The sequence below is a fragment of the Mya arenaria genome, chromosome 11, assembly GCF_026914265.1.
Source record: "Mya arenaria isolate MELC-2E11 chromosome 11, ASM2691426v1".
Lineage (NCBI taxonomy): Eukaryota > Metazoa > Mollusca > Bivalvia > Myida > Myidae > Mya > Mya arenaria.
Window position 1 is genome coordinate 29527063 of NC_069132.1, and position 21112 is coordinate 29548174.

The window sequence follows — 21112 nt, forward strand, 5'->3', positions numbered from 1 at the left end:
TATGGCCCTTTGTTGTTTTATTCACTATACATTATATAAGGAAATATTTGTGAAGTAATAATTTTGGTATTAATATACTTATTAATTTCATATTTGAACACAACAAAGCTTTGAACTGGACCTTCAAAAAATTAATATGAAGATAACCTTGGCCTCTGAATGACCTTGACCTTCAAATTTAAAGCCTCATAAGGCCTTTGTGTTTGGAGTGGCTGCCACTATTTTTGTGACTAAAGTATACTAAAGAAATTATATATTTTTCAAGTTAAATTATATAAGAAATAACTGTTTTCTTAAAGCTTTTTAACAGATTTGTATATCCAATAAGCATTATAAGGAAAACAAAATATTTTATTACCTCCCTTAATTCTTTTTACTATATGTTTACATGTAGGATAATTAAAAGTGAGTGTTTCTTTACGTTTTATTGTTGACATTCCCTATTTAGACAAATGTTAAACCCATTTTTAACATAAAAATAAAAGCCTTATGGGACTTTAAAGTTTGAAATTTCCCAAAAGTGACTAAAACTTTGCTATTTATTTATTAGTTTTCTTCATGCTTGAGCACAACAACCTTTTTAAGACAAACTTAATATGCGCTAAAGATCAAATGATATAACATGTTACTAAGCATCATGTAGGGGTGCACCAGTGTCCTATGGACACATATCTAGTTGTTTTATGCGTGGCATGTCGCCGCATAAAGGTGGTCACCCTCTATATGCGTTGAAAATCACCGCATAAACGAGTCCGACCACCTTTATGCGGCAACACCGCTATGCGGCACCACAGGGCATAATAATGTTATGACCCCCGTAATAATACTATGACTGGGGGTCATAATACTATGACCGGGGGTCATAATACTATGACCGGGGGTCATAATACTGTGACCGGGGGTCATAATACTATGACCGGGGGGTCATAATACTGTGACCGGGGGTCATAATATTACGACTCCTCCACACATAGGAAAATGAGTCTCACACAAACCACTATATGAGGGTTATTTTCTGTGTGAGGCAGAGTCATAATATTGTGCCCCCGGTCATAAACTGTGACTGGGGGTCATAATTTTACATCTCCCCTACACATAGAAAACGCCCTTCACATAGTACCAACGGTTGCACTGCTCATTTTTAGTCACTATTATGCATAAAAGTAATGATGCGACTCATATTTCTATAAGGATCAGTTTGCTAAGTTACAATATACTTATATTGATAAAATCACCATGTCCAGTCTTCACGTGGTTTGACGGTGAAGTTAATGCTAAATGATGGTGGAAAACAACCTACTGGGTATTTCACCTCTGTACCACCGTACTCATTTGAAACGTTGTAATACATTGTAGTCAGTTTAACTTGAGATTTTTAGTTACTGGAGCGGTAGAGACGTATCGGTAATGCACCTGTTGAGTGGTGGTAAACTGAAATAGATTTTACGCAGTTTACGATTAGTTACAAGCAAAGCGACCGCCCATGTGAAACAGGGCCATGTGCGAAAGCAACTGCATTTCTTTTTAAGCACTGTAAATATATGTCGTATTTTTACGGGAAAACCATAGTTTATTAAATTAAATTTTGATAGTTCTGTATTTTTACGGGAAAACCATAGTTTATTAAATTAAATTTTGATAGTTCTGTAACTTAAACGCCGTCGACGGTTGCCAGCTGATATGTCAATGTACCAGCTGTTTATGACCTGTCAGTCAAATATGATCAGGCTTATTAGTCCCCTACGAGGACTATAGGAATGCCCTCCGTCAGTCTGTCCGTCCGTCCGTCTGTCCGTCCGTCCGTCCGAAAATCTGGATCCCGCGATATCTTCAAAATACTTAAAAAAAATTCATGAAACTTGGAATAGTGATAAAGGGCAATATGGAGATTATGCACGTCTTTTTATTTATTTATTTTTTTCGTTTTTGCGTCCGTCTGTCTGTCTGCTTTAAAAAACATTCAACACATCTTTAACCTAACTGGATTCCACTATATCTCCAAAAGTACATTGAATTTTTTTATGGAACTCCCCTACCGGTGTAACCGAGATAGGATTGCCCTCCGTCCGTCTGTCCCGTCTGTCCGTCCGTCCAAATTTTGTTTCCGGGCTATTTCTTGAAGACTATTGGCCAGATTTCAATTATTTTTTTTAAGAGTTATAGCATTTGACTAGCAATTTGCAATTTTCAAGCGAAATGAATGGGGGATTTTTTTCTTAAAGTAGTTTGTATAGAACATATCAACTGTAAACTTGAGAAAGATATTATTAAGAAACAGAGTAGTGCTTTTTTATTTTCCTTCCATTTTTGTCGAGCCCACCTTCGGTGAACTCGACCCTTAGTCGCCAGGTTTTGATGTTCGCTATATGTGCGTGCATGTGTCCGTCCTGATTTTTACGGACCATAACTCCAATTTGAATGAAAATGGAGGAATTTCTGTAAAAACTTCACACAAGTGATCACCTCCATGAGTTCTAGTTCTGCGCGCATGAACTGGGTTTATGGGTCAAAGGTAAAGGTCTTCTTAGAGATCACTGATAAATGCTTGTGCAGGGCATATCTGGTAACTGCATGAAGAGATTTTTTTACTATAACTTCACACAAATGTTAACTACCATGAGATCTAGTGTCGCACGCATCAACCAGGTCTCCAGTTAAAGGTAAAGATAACAGAGGTCATTAGAAGTGCTTTTCTAGAGGATATCCTATATGCATGAGGGAATTTTTATGCAACATCTTAAAACTGCGATGCTGGCCCGTAGACATGCAGAATGAAATTCTAGTTTCTATGCAAACTCAAACTTGAAAAGAAACATCTATCGGCTGGGGATATACTAGTATTGTCTTTGACAATGCATCGTTGATTAAAATAAGTATTGTAAAATGCTTACATTTATACATTTCAGGAAACAAGTACATTGTCGTTATAACAGAATATTTGACAAAATGGGTAGAGGCAGAAGGGATTCCAGACAAGTCATCTGAAACTGTACTATCAGTATTCACAAAGTTTGTCACGACACATGGTTGCCCCAGCGTATTAATAACGGATCAGGGGAGAGAATTCTGCAACGACTTGAATGAAAAGTTTTGCAAGCAGTTTGGGATAGAACATAGAATTGCATCAGCATATCACCCACAAACAGGAGGACATACTGAAAGATTTAACAGGACTTTGTGCGATATGCTTGTGCACAGTGTAGATTTGTCGCAGAAAAATTGGGACATTAAGTTACCATACGTACTGTTTGCCTATAGAACGTCTAAACATGAGTCGACGAAACAAACACCATTCTATCTTGTGTTTGGAAGGCACGCACGCTTACCAATAGAACTAGACTTAGCAATGCAATCGGATGATAACCAAGACTCTGAATTGTCACTAAAGGAAAGAATAGACTCGTTCATTAAACTGTCGTGCAACAGAAAAGAAGCATCGTCCAATATTAAAACGGCACAATCGAAGCAGAAGAAATATTACGATTCTTCACTACCTAAAGACGATACAGCAGGTTTTGAAGTCGGCGACCAAGTCCTTCTTCATAACACCAGAAAATTGACGAGAAAAGGAGGGAAATTGGGTCTAAAATGGAAAGGACCATTCAAAATAACAAAAGTAACTGGAAAAGGCACTTATTTCCTAGAAGGAATGAAAACAAGTGTAAGTGGGAACAGACTGAATCGCTATAGGCAGAGTAATGACGATGCTGCTACAGATAACACAGAAAAGCGACCAACTGAAGGTCCAAAAGATGACCACAGTCTAATAAACAAAGAAACAGGAACCCAAGCAAACGAGAAAGCGTTTGAAAGACCTGCAAAAAGAAACGATAAATCTGACGACTGCAATCTCCCTCCAAAAAAGAGAAGAGTATCGCGAGAAGATGTTGCAACACAACCTACCAATTCTACAGAATCTACTAATCAAGAACCCCAACCATTTCAATTCAGACCATCTAATCAAGAATGGCAGGAACAAATCTCGAGTGTATTTAAGTCGGCAGTCAAAAACACGTATGCATCCGGTCCAGACAAATATATACGACGAGACGCCAAACCTACTAAAACTGTAAACATGCGTGGGGATGGCAATTGTTTGTTTAGAACATTCAGTTATTTAGTTTTTGGCGTACAAACACACCATAGCTTGATAAGGCAAGCGATTGTTGACTTCATGAAAGAAAACGAAACTCTAATGAAAGGCATTACACGTGATTCGGTTTCCAGATATCTAGACACGTCAATGATGGCCTCCGAAAACACTTGGGGAACAGAAGTGGAGATATTTGCTTTTGCAACTCTCACCAGAAGCGTTGTGTATGTTTATTCACAGTATGGCAGTAAGGAACAGTGGCGTTGGTTAGAATACAAACCGTTAGGCCTCATTGGTGGTAATTTAAGGGGTCGAGCAGTGTACATTCAGAATTCCAGCGACCATTTTGTCCCGGTGCTAGAGGTAGATGGCGAAGAGTTCTCAAGAAAGCCATACAAACGAATTCGGAACCACATTCCAGAAAGATACCACGCCCTTATAAGTGATGACATATTAGATGCTGCTTTAGTGAATTGTTACGCAGACGAAGCCTTGCTATTAAAACTTGACAAAAGTGTAAAGACTGTATATGTGAAGGCTTTTACTAACACGCCTTACAATGTAGAAGGGCTGCGTGGGTTATCTGACGAGGTGGATGCAAATATTTTCAATATAGTATGTGACTGGAGCGATGTCGAAAACATACTTAATTGATAAGTGACACGTGCAAGAATAAATCAACAACTCAGTGGAGAACGATACAATTTATGCTAAATTTGGTTTAACATATTGCATCTGATGAGCATAACAATGCGTGCTAAATATACCTTGTGTGATTTACTAACTAAAATAATAGCTTAAGATATAAACATATGTGACATGTAGTTTTACCAAAGCACAGGTCAACACCCTGGGACGTTTTGTTGGATTCGCCTCTATATTCCATACAGTTTTAAATAAAAAGTCCTTTCGTTTATGAAATTGTCCTTATTATATACCGAACAACACTCCCGAACCACGGATATATAGGATCTCACATGAGTTGTCATATGATATAAGATTTTATTAAACGAGCTCAAGAAAATGTTACATAGCGAGCCTCGGGCGAGCTTTATAACATTTTCTTGAACGAGTTTAATAAAATATTATATTTTTTGACAACGAATGTGAGATTCGTTTTATCACATGACTTAAAACATAAAAATAAAACATATAAAATAAACCCTTTTTAACGCTATGAGTACGCACGCTTTTCACGCCTTTTTTCTATATGGAATGTATTGGCGGAAATGAGTCACGTCAAAGTTATATTACACGTGTTAAATATAAAGAAATTCGTAATGATTATATTACATGAAAAACAAGCGATGTCATGTGATAAAATCAGATCTAGCAAATTCAACGATAATGCTACCAAGACCCGTATCTATATTCACACAAAAGTAAAAACACTCTAGAGGCCACATTTTTATATGAATCTTTATAAAATTTGGTCAGAATGCTAGTTAATTCGAGTGAGTTTAAAACTGAGTCATATTAGGTCAAAATTAGAAGTATGTCCGTCCGTCTGTCCGTTTGTCCGTCCGTCCGTCTGTCTGTCTGTCTTCCGGTAATGTCAAACACCCCCGGGGACGTAGACATGGTTGCGCGTCAAAATCGCAAGAAGGTTTAAAGAGTAGTTTAAAAAGATTTAAAAGAATGTTTAAAAGGGTTAACTAGAAATACATTCTGCATGCCCACGGGCAGATGTCGAGCCCGCTTTGTAGGTTTAAATTTTCACAGAAAGATTCATAATGGACATTTGTGAAGATGAAAGAATGATAATGACCTTGACCTTTGATATTGTGACCCCAAAAACAATAGGGGTCATTTACTCAATATGGGTGATCATCCTATCAGGTTTGGCAGCTGAAGGTTGAACAATAATTAAGTTATTGAGCGGAAACCGTTTTCAGTTTTAAGGTCTATGTAACCTTGAACTTGTTATTTGACATTTGACCTCTAAGTGTGACCTTGACCTTTGCCACAGAGACATAATTTTTTCGCGCGACACACCGCCTTGCCATGGAGAACATTTATGCCAAATTATATTAAAATCCCTCCATCCATATAGAAGTTATGCTCCGGACACGGATTTTGCGCCGACTCCAAGTGTGACCTTGACCTTTGACGAGCGGATCTGGGTGGTGTGCGCGACACGTCTTCTAATTAAGGTTAAAATATATCTCAAGTTAATGTTAAATTCCTTCAAAAAATGAGCGAGATATTTCGTCACGCAATCTGATTGGCACATACGAAATAAACAAGTCTCCGTGACGTCATATGGGCTGGCCACCGCTCTTCCGAATAACGGACGCGATCGTCGTGTTAATAAGATGCAATCGATTTTCTTAGAAGATAATCCAATAAATCGACTATTATTCTTTTGATATAAGTAGAAATAATATAAATGATAATATAAATATAAGAAATGAACGCCTTCTCGCTATAGTTCAACGGGTATATGAATACAACAAGTAGCGTGCATAGTTAACGTAAACCCCTTCGGGGTTTACGAACTATGCACGAGACTTGTTGTATTCATATAATCGTGAACCGACGCGAGAAGGCGTTCATTTCTTAAATATAGCTGCACTGAACTGCTCAGGGGTAGGGAGGAGGGCAACAGTAAGTGGTAGGTTGTTCCAATGGTACACAGTCCTGGGGAAGAAAGAACATTTATGATAATAAGAGGTTGCTGTAATTAACCTGTAACTCAGATCTTTTGCATGAATTGCTTATCCTTTTTGTGCTAAATGATTTCTAAAACCACTTTTCGAATGGTCATGAAAAGAAAAAAGGGATAATATTTTTAAGTCATTCATCATTGCTAGTTCCATTAATCTGTGTGGGACGTTTAATCACTATACAACTTTGATGACTACGAAAATGATTCAAATCACTAACAAACACTTGTCACTTACAGTGCACTTACAGTGATTCTGCTTGTATAATTAATAATTATTTAATTTCAATCGCAGAGAGGTTTATATAGTTGACTCCTAATCCAGTTGCACAGATTCGATTCTTAGGCGAGGAAGCTATCGAAGTATGTTACATCAGATCAGGATTAGACGAGTTCTGGTAAGAAGTCCAACGATACTAGATTGAAATCCAGCCACCCTCGCCCCCTGAAAACTAGCTAGTTCTGTGATTATAAATATTTTTGATTGTTGATATTCAAACAGGCCGTAAATTACAACAAGTAGTTGCGTATTTTGTTGATGGAACGTTCCTATGCAGTCCATCGCCTATGTTTTAAATGATAAACTGAGCAGCGCACAGTTTGTATGCCTGTCACCCATACACGACCCTGGTAGGCGTCGAACTCACAACGGTGAGGGGCAAGTGATTCTCGGTCGGAGACTTTAACCATTTTTTCTTTCCACACAAATAGGCATCGGTAGTGGTAATCCCTGAAGCTTGGATCAATTCCATCTAACTGCGGTCAAAAAAAAAACGTGCAGTATGGACGCATGCACGGACGGGTGCCATCTCTCCTCCGATGTCTATGGATGAAGATAATTATGTTGTGCAAGTGTACCTTAGATAGGTTAGGTCAAGGTTTGGATTGGGGGGGGGTCCTTATTCTATAGGGGGTCACATTTCTACGTGAGGGGTCATTTTTCTACGTGTGAGGAGTCATAATATAATGACCCCCCAGTCATAATATAATGACCCCCCGGTCAATATTTTATATAAAATAATGACCGGGGGTCATTATTTTATATAAAATAATGACCGGGGGGTCATTATTCTATGGGGGTCACTTTACAACGTTACACCGGCAAGCGTTTCCGGCCTGCCTCGGAGCTTGAGGAGCACAGTGCCATACAAGAGCTTGAAGAGTGTGCGACCACAATAAATGAGTGGATGAACGCGAATAAACTTAAGATGAACACATCGAAGACAGAGTTTATTTTATTCGGACATAGTTCTCAACTAAATAAATGTTGCACAACTGAAATCAACATTGTAGGTGACAATATCCCGTCCGTGAAAGTTGTGAGATATTTGGGCGCTTACCTTGACCAGTTTCTAAATTTTAAAGAACATATTCGAATTAAGTGTAAAAGTGCTATGTTTAACTATCTGAGGATTAAAAGTATCCGTAAATATCTGACCGTAGACGCTACCAAAATTCTTGTTTTGTCGCTTGTCATCTCCCATCTCGATTATTGTAATGCATTACTTTACGGAATAGCCGATTGTGATTTATATAAATTGCAGCGTATACAAAATATGTGTGCGAAACTTGTTCTTCAGCGTGGAAAATATGACAGTGCTAAAGACGCGTTATTCGAGTTCAATTGGCTGCCAGTTAAAGCACGAATTCAATTTAAGATACTGTGTTTAATGTTGAATTGCTCAACCGGAAATGCCCCATCATATCTCACGGAACTATTGACCGTAAAAATGCATCGACGTGCCGGTTTGAGATCCTCTGCTACGTCGGAACTTATTTACGATGTCCCATTTAATAGGCGAAAAACATTCTCTGACCGGGGTTTCGCTACAGCAGGCCCAGTTCTTTGGAATAAACTGCCTGTACACGTCAAGAACTCGTCTTCCATAGAACAGTTCAAAAAGAATCTTAAAACCCACTTCTTTAGAGATTTTTATGCATTTTTCTAGTCATTGTTCATACTGTGGTTTTAATAGAAGATAGACTGATTGGACTTATCCGTGTTTCTGTTATTTGTGTTCTGTGATATTTATATGAATTTTTAGAATCCTGATTTATTTTTTATTGTAATATATTGTAATTTAAAATGTTTAAAGTCTTAAGTTGAGTGTACTTTTATCATCTTAATCAAGCTCATGTATAATTTATTTTTATTTTTATTAATATAATTCAGCTGATTCGAGCCTCTGTTATTCGTGGCATCGATGTATAAATTTATTTTAGTCACAACGATCCATTTTTTAAAGCAGGTTATTTAAATTTTTAGAAGTAGTATGTATCGTAAATTGTTAATATTTTAATAATTCTCTTATTGTTTTATAGTTTTGCTACCTACGTTTGACATGTTTTATATGGTATATGTCTCAGTGTTTGATTTTGTTCTATAATTTGTGATTCTTATATTTTGTATTGTGTGTACAACGCCATTGAATATTTATATAGAAATAGGCGTTTAATGAAATAAATCAGTTTCAGTTTCAGTTGTTGATCTCTTGGAATGACCAATGTTGTTGATCTCTTGGAATGACCAATGTTGTTGATCTTGGAATGACCAATGTTGTTGATCTCTTGGAATGACCAATGTTGTTGATCTCTTGGAATGACCAATGTTGTTGATCTCTTGGAATGGCATATGTTGTTGATCTTGGAATGGCCAATGTTGTTGGAATGGCCAATGTTGTTGATCTCTTGGAATGGCCAATGTTGTTCACTGAAAGAAAAAAAGACATTTTCAAAAACTAATAACTATAACATCGTTCTCAAATTTTTAATTAAGGTATTCGACCCACAATAATTGAAATTTACACATTTTAAATCCAAATGTAGCTGAACAAATAACTTGGATCATTTAATTGACATAATTACTAGACAACAAAAAACGCTATAAAACATGAAAGTTAAATGAGGTTGCTAGGCTCAAGTGTTTAAAAATCAGGAATAGGACTACAGCTTATGTATGGGTCGAATGCCTTAAACCAGACAACTAAAAACACTACAAAACATGAATATTAAATGGGGTTGCTAGGCTCAAGTATTTAAAAATCAGGAAAAGGACTATAGCTTATGCATGGGTCAAATGCCTTGAACAAGAGTGCCACGACAGTCCAATATCGCCCATCTGTGTAAAACAGTTCCGTAAAAAAAATGCAAAAACAAGAAGTTCAAACGTGTATTTGAGGATTTTTTTTTTAAAAGACTACTTATCAATGTTTAACACAAAATATATCAATATGAAAAGAGGTACCCTTAAAAAAATACCCAGTCTACTTTGACCACATGTTTCATAACTGGATACGGGTACGAGGAGCTACATATGTCAGTAAACAATGGGCGTCCACACTTTGGTGAGCTTTAAATATTAAAATCAAATATACTAATCCTTATCAAAAACCAACAACACCAATCCCAAAATGCCAAATGCATAAAACAGAAAACATCACGAGCTAACCAGAACATCTCATATACACCAAGCACAAGATATAACCCACTTATAAACCAACATTATACCATTAACATGACCATAACATCCCATCCAGGACAACAAAGTAATTATACATTACATCGTCATCAAAGATCTTTATGAATCATAATCTCATCATCATCATCAATGAACAATATTCATATCTCATCATTAGCAAAAGATTGACCAAAGCTTACAAGACCACGAAAACTTCATATTTCATCATCATCATCATTAGCAAAAGACTGACCATAGCTTACAAGACCACGAACACTTCATATTTCATCATCATCATCATTAGCAAAAGACTGACCATAGCTTACAAGACCACGAACACTTCATATTTCATCATCATCATCATTAGCAAAAGACTGACCAAAGCTTACAAGACCACGAACACTTCATATTTCATCATCATCATCATTAGCAAAAGATTGACCAAAGCTTACAAGACCACGAACACTTCATATTTCATCATCATCATCATTAGCAAAAGATTGACCAAAGCTTACAAGACCACGAACACTTCATATTTCATCATCATCATCATTAGCAAAAGTTTGACCAAAGCTTACAAGACCACGAACACTTCATATTTCATCATCATCATCATTAGCAAAAGACTGACCAAAGCTTACAAGACCACGAACACTTCATATTTCATCATCATCATCATTAGCAAAAGACTGACCATAGCTTACAAGACCACAAACACTTCATATTTCATCATCATCATCACATTAGCAAAAGATTGACCATAGCTTACAAGACCACGAACACTTCATATTTCATCATCATCATCATTAGCAAAAGATTGACCATAGCTTACAAGACCACGAACACTTCATATTTCATCATCATCATCATTAGCAAAAGATTGACCATAGCTTACAAGACCACGAACACTTCATATTTCATCATCATCATCATTAGCAAAAGACTGACCATAGCTTACAAGACCACAAACACTTCATATTTCATCATCATCATCATCATTAGCAAAAGATTGACCATAGCTTACAAGACCACGAACACTTCATATTTCATCATCATCATCATTAGCAAAAGATTGACCAAAGCTTACAAGACCACGAACACTTCATATTTCATCATCATCATCATTAATAAAAGATTGACCAAAGCTTACAAGACCACGAACACTTCATATTTCATCATCATCATCATTAGCAAAAGATTGACCAAAGCTTACAAGACCACAAACACTTCATATTTCATCATCATCATCATTAGCAAAAGATTGACCAAAGCTTACAAGACCACGAACACTTTATATTTCATCATCATCATCATTAGCAAAAGACTGACCATAGCTTACAAGACCACGAACACTTCATATTTCATCATCATCATCATCACCATCATCATCATCAGCATAAGACTGACCATAGCTTACAAGACCACGAACACTTCATATTTCATCATCATCAGCAAAAGACTGACCATAGCTTACAAGACCACGAACACTTCATATTTCAACATTATCAGCAAAAGATTGACCAAATCTTACAATACCATGAACACTTCATATTTCATCATCATCATCAGCAGCAAAAGACTGACCATAGCTTACAAGACCACGAACACTTCTTATTTCAACATTATCAGCAAAAGATTGTCCAAAGCTTACAAGACCATGAACACATTATATTGCATCATCATCATCATCATCATCATATCAGCAGCAGCAAAAAATTTCTCATCATCACCAGTAAATGATTGAGTAAAGAACACAAGATCACGAAATTGTTTCCACAAATGACGACACACAACCAAGCATAACAAAGTGACATGGTATGCATGGAACCAGGCCACATGAATACATGAAAAATAATTAAATAGAGCTATCAATTATTAATCAATGAAATTAAAAAATAAAATAAGTTTATACACTAGAGTGCCGAGAAACAAACATCAACACTTTTCAAATCTTAAGAAATAACTTTATTTAAAGTAAATAGAGGGCAAGCATAACTGAAGACTTGTTAAAGCAAGAGCTATGGACCTTGGTACACATGGGCTCATGTATCATAAAGTTTTTGCAGGTGTAGGAAGGCCTATCATCATCATCATCATCATCATCAAGAAGCAGCAGCAGAATCAATGTTGTACAAAGGTCTACACTTACCATACTTTCTTGATGCAAAACAATCAGTTCCTACACACGTCCACACAATGGTTGCCAATAGCAGTCCGCTCGTCAGTGGGATGGGTCGGGTCTGCCAACAAACAGTCCGCTTGTCAATGGAACGACCCATGACCCAGGTGATGGTCTTCTGGCTAGTCCGTACATTACTGGTTGCAAGGGCATCATTTACGGTTGCCTGGAGCAACACTTCCGGTCAGCGATGCTGAAAACCGATGTTTCAATATGGAGTTTTTTTTTATAATATATCATAATAAAAAACAACATGATAGCATTCATTATTAATCAAATATATACACGCATTGCTTGGATTATGTCTTCTGTAGCTTTCCACTTCATATTTCAAAAGCCTTTCAAATTCCTAAGTATATTATTTACACAATTCTAGATAATTATTAATCTCATACAAACTAAGCCCCCTTCCATTATCCCAAAATGTCTGAACAAATGTGCAAGATTATATATTTAATATACACTAAAATAAAATAAATATTTTTCAGCTACCCGGGTTTGGTTACAGCAATTTTGGTAAATATGCTGGCGCCTTGGGTAGCATTTTCACTGTAAAATTGCTTATTGTAACCAGCAAAAAATGCCTATTTGTTTCTGTGCATTTCTTAAATTCATTTCTTTCATGTAATTACCAATAATCAAAACAATTTTTTTCCTCTGACATTTTTTTCATTTCAACATACTGGACGTTGCCAGTGGAATCAAGATGACCCTGGTCAACTGGCTTGTGATTCATCTCACTTTGGATGAAACTCCTCCAGCTTCCTGCACCATCCTTTAAGACCCATCATCTATGTGGAAGGTGTCCATCAGATATGACCTCTTCATGTACACCTGGCCCTCTATTATTTCAATGTTGTTGAGGACCTGAAATTTCATAATTGCTTTGTTTCAACATCAAGCATTTATATGTTCATCCATTGCACCACAGGGAAGCAAATGGAAAAGTCAATGCTGATTTCATCTAGTTCCTTTTTTTTTCTAAAACAAAAAAATAAACGAAGAAATGATCCATTTCTTGAAATCACAGATTGTACTAATTATAAATAAATAAATATATCTAATGTGCCTTACAACATAATTAGTTTTTATTATGTAAAAACAAAGCTTATTCTAAACAAGAGCTGTCGTAAGACAGCGTGCTCAACTACGCCACTAAGATTTAGAAGTGAATACAATAATGATGTATGTGCCTGTCAAAAGCAATAAAAGATTTTTTTTAAATTAAAACGTAAACAGTGACCGTAACTCTGGGGTGCCAAAACACAATCTCATGAAAGGTCTCTTTAAACTTTTTATATATACCAAGTTTACTCGCAATATGTCGACCCTTTCTTAAGTTATGCAATACCAACCATTTTTCTAACTTTGACCTTGACCTTGATACTAGGGACCTCAAACGCAATCCTATGAAAGATCTGCATAAACTCTTCCTATATACCAATCTGGTATGTCAAACCTAGCTAAAATTATTCGATACATGAGGTGACTTTGATGCTGCCCCCCCCCCATAATGACGCAAGTCATTCTAATAACTTGTTTTCCCTTTGTGAAAACCTGGTTTAGAATATAAAAATGTGCCTGTTTAAAGAAATACCGTAAATCAATTAAATAAAAGGGTATTGAAGTTTTTTTTTTATTAAAATCCAAACCTGCCCTAAAACTTTAACCTCAGTTCCTAAGTCAATCAGGGGCCATAACTTGTATTAAGGACAATATGTAACCTCATTGTGTGATGATCCTGAACAACTGCGTGAAGTATTAATGGATTTGAATGAAGGGTATAGAAGTTATTCATAAATATCCCAACCTGCCCTAAAACTTTAACCTCAGTTCCTTAGTCAATCAGGGGCCATAATTTGTATAAAGGATACTATGGAGTTATTTAACCTCATTATGTGAGGGCCCTGAACATCTGTGTGAAGTATGAAGTGAATTTAATGAAGGGTATTGGAAGTGAAGATCCAAACTTGCCCTAAAACTTGAACAGGACGCCGGCACTGGGGCGAGTAGTACAGCCCTCCTTATTCTTCCAATAGTCAAGCTAAAAACTTGTGAGGATTATGAACATAATAGATTGTGTTGGATTTTTACACCCAATTAGCTCATTCCCATTAGCGCTGACCTTGCAATGTGCACCAGTGCATCAACTGTATTAGTCTCCTCCTGATCTTGTGCAACACCATCAGGGTACAGGAAGACAATAGTGTATACATAATACTGGACGTTCTCGGGATACCCATGGCGGTCAGTAAACATCAGCAACTGCAAAATGTGGATCAATGTTAATATTAGTACTTTTTTATTTGTACTTATATATACCTATGTATAATGATTAAAGAATTTTTGAATTGTCTGCAAATAGACAAGTAGATGTTTTTTAAACTGCAGTTTGCATATTTTCATCAAACCTGCATTTATACCAACAAAAACAACATACAAGGATCAAGCCTAAAGGTCTATAAAGATGTTCACTTTAATATACCAGGGATCTTATTGGCGATTTTTATAGCGGGTATTTGGTCATGTTCTCAATGGCAAAAAGTATATTCTTTTCCCCAATTTCCAATTAAAATTCCCAATAAGAAGTCCAGAAAAAAAAAATCGAAAGAAAACAAAAAAACAATTATTAAAATTTAAACAAAACAGTTATTTCCCTTACATGAAAGCGCATGTGGTAAGTAGGATTTTAAGTATGTCTGTGCATACTATGTTGCAAATACATATGTTAAACAGTTATATTTTTATTATTTATAGTTGTATTATATGTGTTTATTACATGCTACACCTTGTTTTTGGTTTAATATAGCCATCACATATATTTCTGCATTACACATGTGTAGAATAACATTGCTGTATTTCTATTGGTCAGAAAATATATGACTCCCCAAGAATGCAAACAAATTAATAAGGGAAAATAGCTGCTTAATCCAGCAAATCATACGTTTATTTCTCATTTTGTATCTTATAATGATGAATATTTATATGAATTCAGTAGTACATTTTCAATCTAAATCGAGAAAAGCATGCTGTTTTATCTAGATTTCATGTAAAAGACATTCGGTATTAAATGTATTGAAACTGGAAATGATCTCATGAACATATCACAAATTATGACGTCATCTTACCGGATATGACATCAGAATTTAAAAGAAATCACATTTTATACAAATATTATAGTGTTTTTGCTGTACTTCTTAATGGGTATCTTCTTAGTATGTATACTACTTATAAGCATAAATAAATGATCAGATGCATCTGTGGTTTTATATAATTCTGGGTACAACATGTCTGCAATACATGTAGCGCAGGAAATGACATTGCGCTTTGTGGTACTCGGCTCATCACTAGAGCAGGTGAAACAGGTAGTTTAATTTTGCAATCTTTTACTGGAAAAGCATGTGATAGAAAGAATCTGACACTTCTCAACACATAATACACAATTTTATTCAACTCGTTCACGAAATAGGTTAGTAAGCTCACCAAAGGCTCGCTTAGTAAAATATTTACTGGACGAGTTGAATAAATTTGTGTATTATATGATGACTCATGACAGATTCTATATGTATCCTTTGTAATTATTTATGAAGAAGTTCACATAATTGCCAAAAATGATGCCAAAATTCCCAATCCCATGGGTATAGGTCATATTCCCAAAATACCAAAAAAAATCAACCTGTATACATGCTCAGTTTCTTCCCACATGACGGTCTTTAGGTTACATCAGCCAAGAACATCACTGAGCTTGGGGAGTGTTAGATGAATAAGTGATGTTGCCGTCAGAATCACTTACTTCTAATAGTGACCTTTCTGTTAATCTACTGATTGAATGTAGTCGAGGACGCCAGATGGCAGAAGAAGCTGTCCCTGAAACAGACATGGGGAAATCATAATTAATTGGATCAACAATGTTTAATATAAATAAACAAATTCCAGTTTAATGCTATATTTCATGGTGTTCAAATCCTACCGGTAATTGAAAATAAGTGTGGATAATAACATGAAAAACCAAAAGAGTTTATCAATGTATAAATTCACTAAATAATACATTTTAGCTGATTTCACTTCAAGAAATAAAGGTTAAACACAGATTGTGCTGACTAAAATTTTTTTTTTCCTTTATGAGAGTAAATTAAGGCAAGTTTTACTAATCAATTTCAGAAAATAAAATTTCAATAATTTCTGATCATTTATACCTGAAATGAATGTTAACATCTCACAAAGATGGAGATTCTCTTCGACTGTGGTCACCACACTGCCAGTACCAGAGTTGATTGTGAAGTTTGTTCTGTATGATCCAGATAATACTGAATATAAAACCAAATGGTACAAGAATAAACATTTGAAATGTAAAATAACAAAAGATCTTGTCAAACATTATGCACCCCTGAGCGCCATGTTGTCAGGAATATTTGGACAATTGAATAAAATATACAAATGAAATGCCATTCGACTTGCATGTGTTTGATGAGAGAATTGTTCTTATAACTCCATAAACAATATGTTTACAAAATAACCGAAATACTCTTGCGCATTAACACTGTACGTTACAGCATTTTTACAAATTCTTATTGCAATACAACATGATGACTGCTTTTAAAACTACCACCAGTACCGTCCTACAGCACTTTTAGTGCTTTAATTCTAATCGCAATTTTCAAACGTAAATATGCAAAACTGAGAACAAGAGAACAAATCTTTTGTCAGCAGTCTTGTTTCACTGGTTTCCAGACATTTAGGCAAAATTTGGCTCATTCCAAGACAAAAATAAAAAAGTTTTTAAAACGGTCTGTAAGAGTGCAGCTTTAACACACCTTCACATTGACAAACATTTTCATGCTTAATCCAGTTTCATACAATTCTTTGAAAGCTGTTCATGTTCTGTGAAAAGTACATAAATCAGCTAGATTTAATAAGTTAACAAAGTGCCATAAATAAATATTACATTTCTTTTCATAAAAGAGCTTATTGTCACTATGAGCAAACTTAAATTTTTTGATAGTTGATATCTTGAACTGTATTAAAGGAATGAAGAAAACAAACAGATTGAGACGGTGATAAATACATGGCAACATTGGTGTCTTACCTCTGACTTGCTTGTAGCGGTCAGTGTCAACATGGACCTGACCAGGATCAGCTCAGAGATTCATTCTAGTGTGCCATGGGCAGTACTCTCAGTGTTGATCCACTTCATCATAGATGGCAGTTAATCCATAGTTACGCACAAACCTAGCACCCAGCAGTTCTCTGAATTTTCAAACATTTGTTCGATCCACAAGAAATACCAACTTGGCAATCCTGAGCTTAGCATCACTGTGGCCCATTAACATATATGGCTGCATTGGCCAAAGGTCAAGGTCTATGGCTCTGGAAAATATAACAAATTCTAAGATACATAAATGCACTTATATAATCATACAACATTTAGAAATAGAAATGGAGCAGTTTCATCTTAAACCCAGCAGTTTTTATCACTTTCATATAATCAAAAAAAGTACAGGTTGTCTCTCTTAAACTGTTATATTCACCTCTTTAATAAAAACAGAGTGAAAAGGGAAAAAAAACACTTTCAATCACTGAATAAAGGTTGTCTTGTATTTTTGCAATCAAGAACAATTTAGAGTACAGTATGTTTGTCTTGCTATTTGCATAAAAGCCCTCATCCATTGGGCATTATCCACTGCACAATAACTGCAGAACAGGAAGTACATGTATATAACTACAGCCTCCTTCTCAATCTCCATGCCGAGATCAATGGCAACATCAGTTCCCTCATACAGCAGTCAACCCTAGTCAACCTATGATTACCCATTACACAATAACAGCTTAGGAAGAACATGTATGTATCTGCAGCTTCCTTTCTACTCTCCATGCCTCTGATCCGGAGACTGACACAAACCACTTGTCTGAACCAGTACTTTTAATTATCTAAGATCCGAGTGGGCAACCCGGATCCTCTGATCTTGAGTCTGATACACTAACCACTCGTTCATTGCCATGAATTAAAATGGAATACATAGAACTGATGTCATTAACATAATAATTATAGAAATGCAAGACAACTGAATTACCGTGGTCCTAATGTTGTTAACAAACAGATCCATTTGCTGAAGTTTGGCAGCGTAGTAACTGGCCCTTTAGTGAGTGTGATGTTTTCAGTCCTGTATAGAATGAAATATAAAATTAAAAAGAGCAGTCACATCCCAAACCATATTAAGAACAGTATAAATTTTGCCTTTTGACAAAGGATTAAGTATGAGAATAAACAATAGACAAGAAGTAAAAACAAGAGCTGTCACAGAGACAGCGCGCTCGACTATTCCGCCGCTTTTCAATGTAAGGATTGAAAAGTTTTGGCAAAACATGCATGGATCCCTGTTAGATTAGATTTCAATGCAATACATGATGTGCTGAGATATTAACATAAATGTGGTTCCATGCAAAATATTAACGAGAATTTCTAAGTCTAATAATAAAGGGCCATTATTTGCAAAATACAGTTATCTAACTTGGTTATTCAATTAAATTGGGTGGTTGAATACCATTGTATAAAGTCTCAATGCAATACATCAAATAGTTGCTGAGACATTATCCTATGTGTGCTTACATATAAGACCTTAACCAGAATTTCTAAGTCGCATATTGGGGGGAAAAATTATATATTTTAAAAGATAGAGTTATCTTACTTGATTAAATAAGAAGGTTAAATAGATGGGAGCCTGTGTGTAAAGTTTCAATGCAAAACAAGATTTATTCGCTGAGGTATTGACTTAAAAGTGGTTACATGCAAAACCTTAACCAGGATTTCTATGTCGAATAAAAAAGGGCCATTATTTTAATTTAATGCAAACTGGAGTTATCTTACTTGGTTATTTAAGTAGATGGTTGAGTACCATTGTATAAAGTCTCAATGCAATCCATCAAGTAATTGCTGAGATATTAACCTATGTGTGCTTACATGCAAAACCTCAACCAGAATATCTAAGTCAAATAATAAAGGCCCATAATTTGCATTATATTCAAAAAAGTGTTATCTGGTAATACATATCTAATGTTTCAATGCAATACATGATATATTTGCTGAGATATTGACTTAAATGTGGTTACATGCAAAACCTTAACCAGAATTTCTAAGTCGAATAATAAACGGCAATTATTTTGCATTAAATGCAAACTAGAGTTATCTAACTTGGTTAATTAAGTAGGTTGGATGGTTGACTACCATTGCATAAAGTCTCAATGCAATACATCAAGTAGTTGCGAGATATTAACCTATTTGTGCTTACACGCAAAACCTTAACCAGAATTTCTAAGTCGAATAATAAAGGGCAATTATTTGCATTAAATGCAAATTAGAGTTATCTAACTTGATTAATTTAGTAGGTTGGATGGTTGAGTACCATTGAATCAAGTATCAATGCAATACCTCAAGTAGGTGCTGAGATATTAACCTATGTGTGCTTACACGCAAAACTAAACCAGAATTATATTAAAATAATTGTTATCTAACTTCATTAATTTAGTATGTAAGATAGTTGGGAATACATATCCAAAGTTTCAATGCAATAACTGATGTATTTACTGAGATAATGACTTAAAGGTGCTTACATGCAAAACCTTAACCAAGGTGTGACGCCAACGCCGACGCCACCGCCGACGCCAAGGTGAGAAGTATAGCTTTCCTTATTCTTTGAATAGTCGAGCTAAAACTGCAGCCAGATTTACCGTTTCTGTGCACTGCACTTCTCCTGTATCTGTATATAAATTCTTAAGCTAATACCAGAAGGAATTCGCAAGTTATGCTCAAGGCAAAATATAACTTTGACAATTAACAAAGGGCAATCATTCAAAAATTATCGCAGCCAGAGTTATGGGATCCTGAGTACTGCACTTCTTCTCAATGAGATTTACTTCTATACAAAAGTTGAAGTGATTAGAAAATTAACAAAGGGCAATGGCTGAAGAAATACTGCACCCAGAGTTATGGTTCTTGTGCACTGCACCTCAACAAGATCAATCTGTATATGAAGTGAATATGAAAATCTCAAAGACCTCTTAAGTTACGTCAAGATTGTCCGGACCCAGGCATGCAAGCTCACAGGCATACTGGCATGCACACACACTTTCGGCAGGAGATAATAAATTGGCATTATTTCAAATATACTCTCATTTCTATTCCAGCTAATCCAGTCATATCAGAAATACAATTTTGACTGCAGTAAATCCTTAACTATCTACCACATCATTGACACAAGCCTGCAGAGTGCCCAACATCGTAGCCTGGGTACACCCATACCTGCTGTGGAATGGACACTGCTTCCTTCAACACAACCCTAAGAAAAACATTTATAATAAAAGGTCATTATTGCATCAAAACTTTGTATATCATTTCACAACAATTTAATTTACCTTCATTTGGAGTCAGCTTTTCAGTCAAGTTTTAAATAATATTTAATTCATTTCCAGGATAAAAATTATACATAACAAATTACCATGGCAGACATGCTTCAATTAACATTACAGGGCCTGTCAATCAAACTAGCCAGTCAATACCGGACTGACCAATCAGGGTTCAGATAAGGCGGGGCTTATCAGTTGCCTGTTGCTATCTGCTAAGACCACCAACAATCTGCACATAATCACAGTAGTCCGCCCGGTTAGCTCAATCGGTAGAGCGCTGGACTCTGAATCGGACAACCCGGGTTCGATTCCCGGGCG

General features: G+C 35.9%; 1 long non-coding RNA gene across 1 annotated transcript; it reads right to left on the reverse strand.

Annotated features, from left to right (window-relative positions):
• Positions 1–9108: 9108 nt before the first annotated feature.
• Positions 9109–20732, reverse strand: LOC128209335 (uncharacterized). Its single transcript, XR_008256977.1, has 9 exons — positions 20633–20732; positions 18466–18555; positions 17481–17761; positions 16591–16701; positions 16188–16261; positions 14520–14659; positions 13078–13261; positions 12365–12587; positions 9109–9468 (listed from the first exon to the last, which is right to left on the reverse strand). It is a non-coding gene; the product is annotated as an uncharacterized LOC128209335 (long non-coding RNA).
• Between the last annotated feature and the right edge of the window lie 380 nt (positions 20733–21112).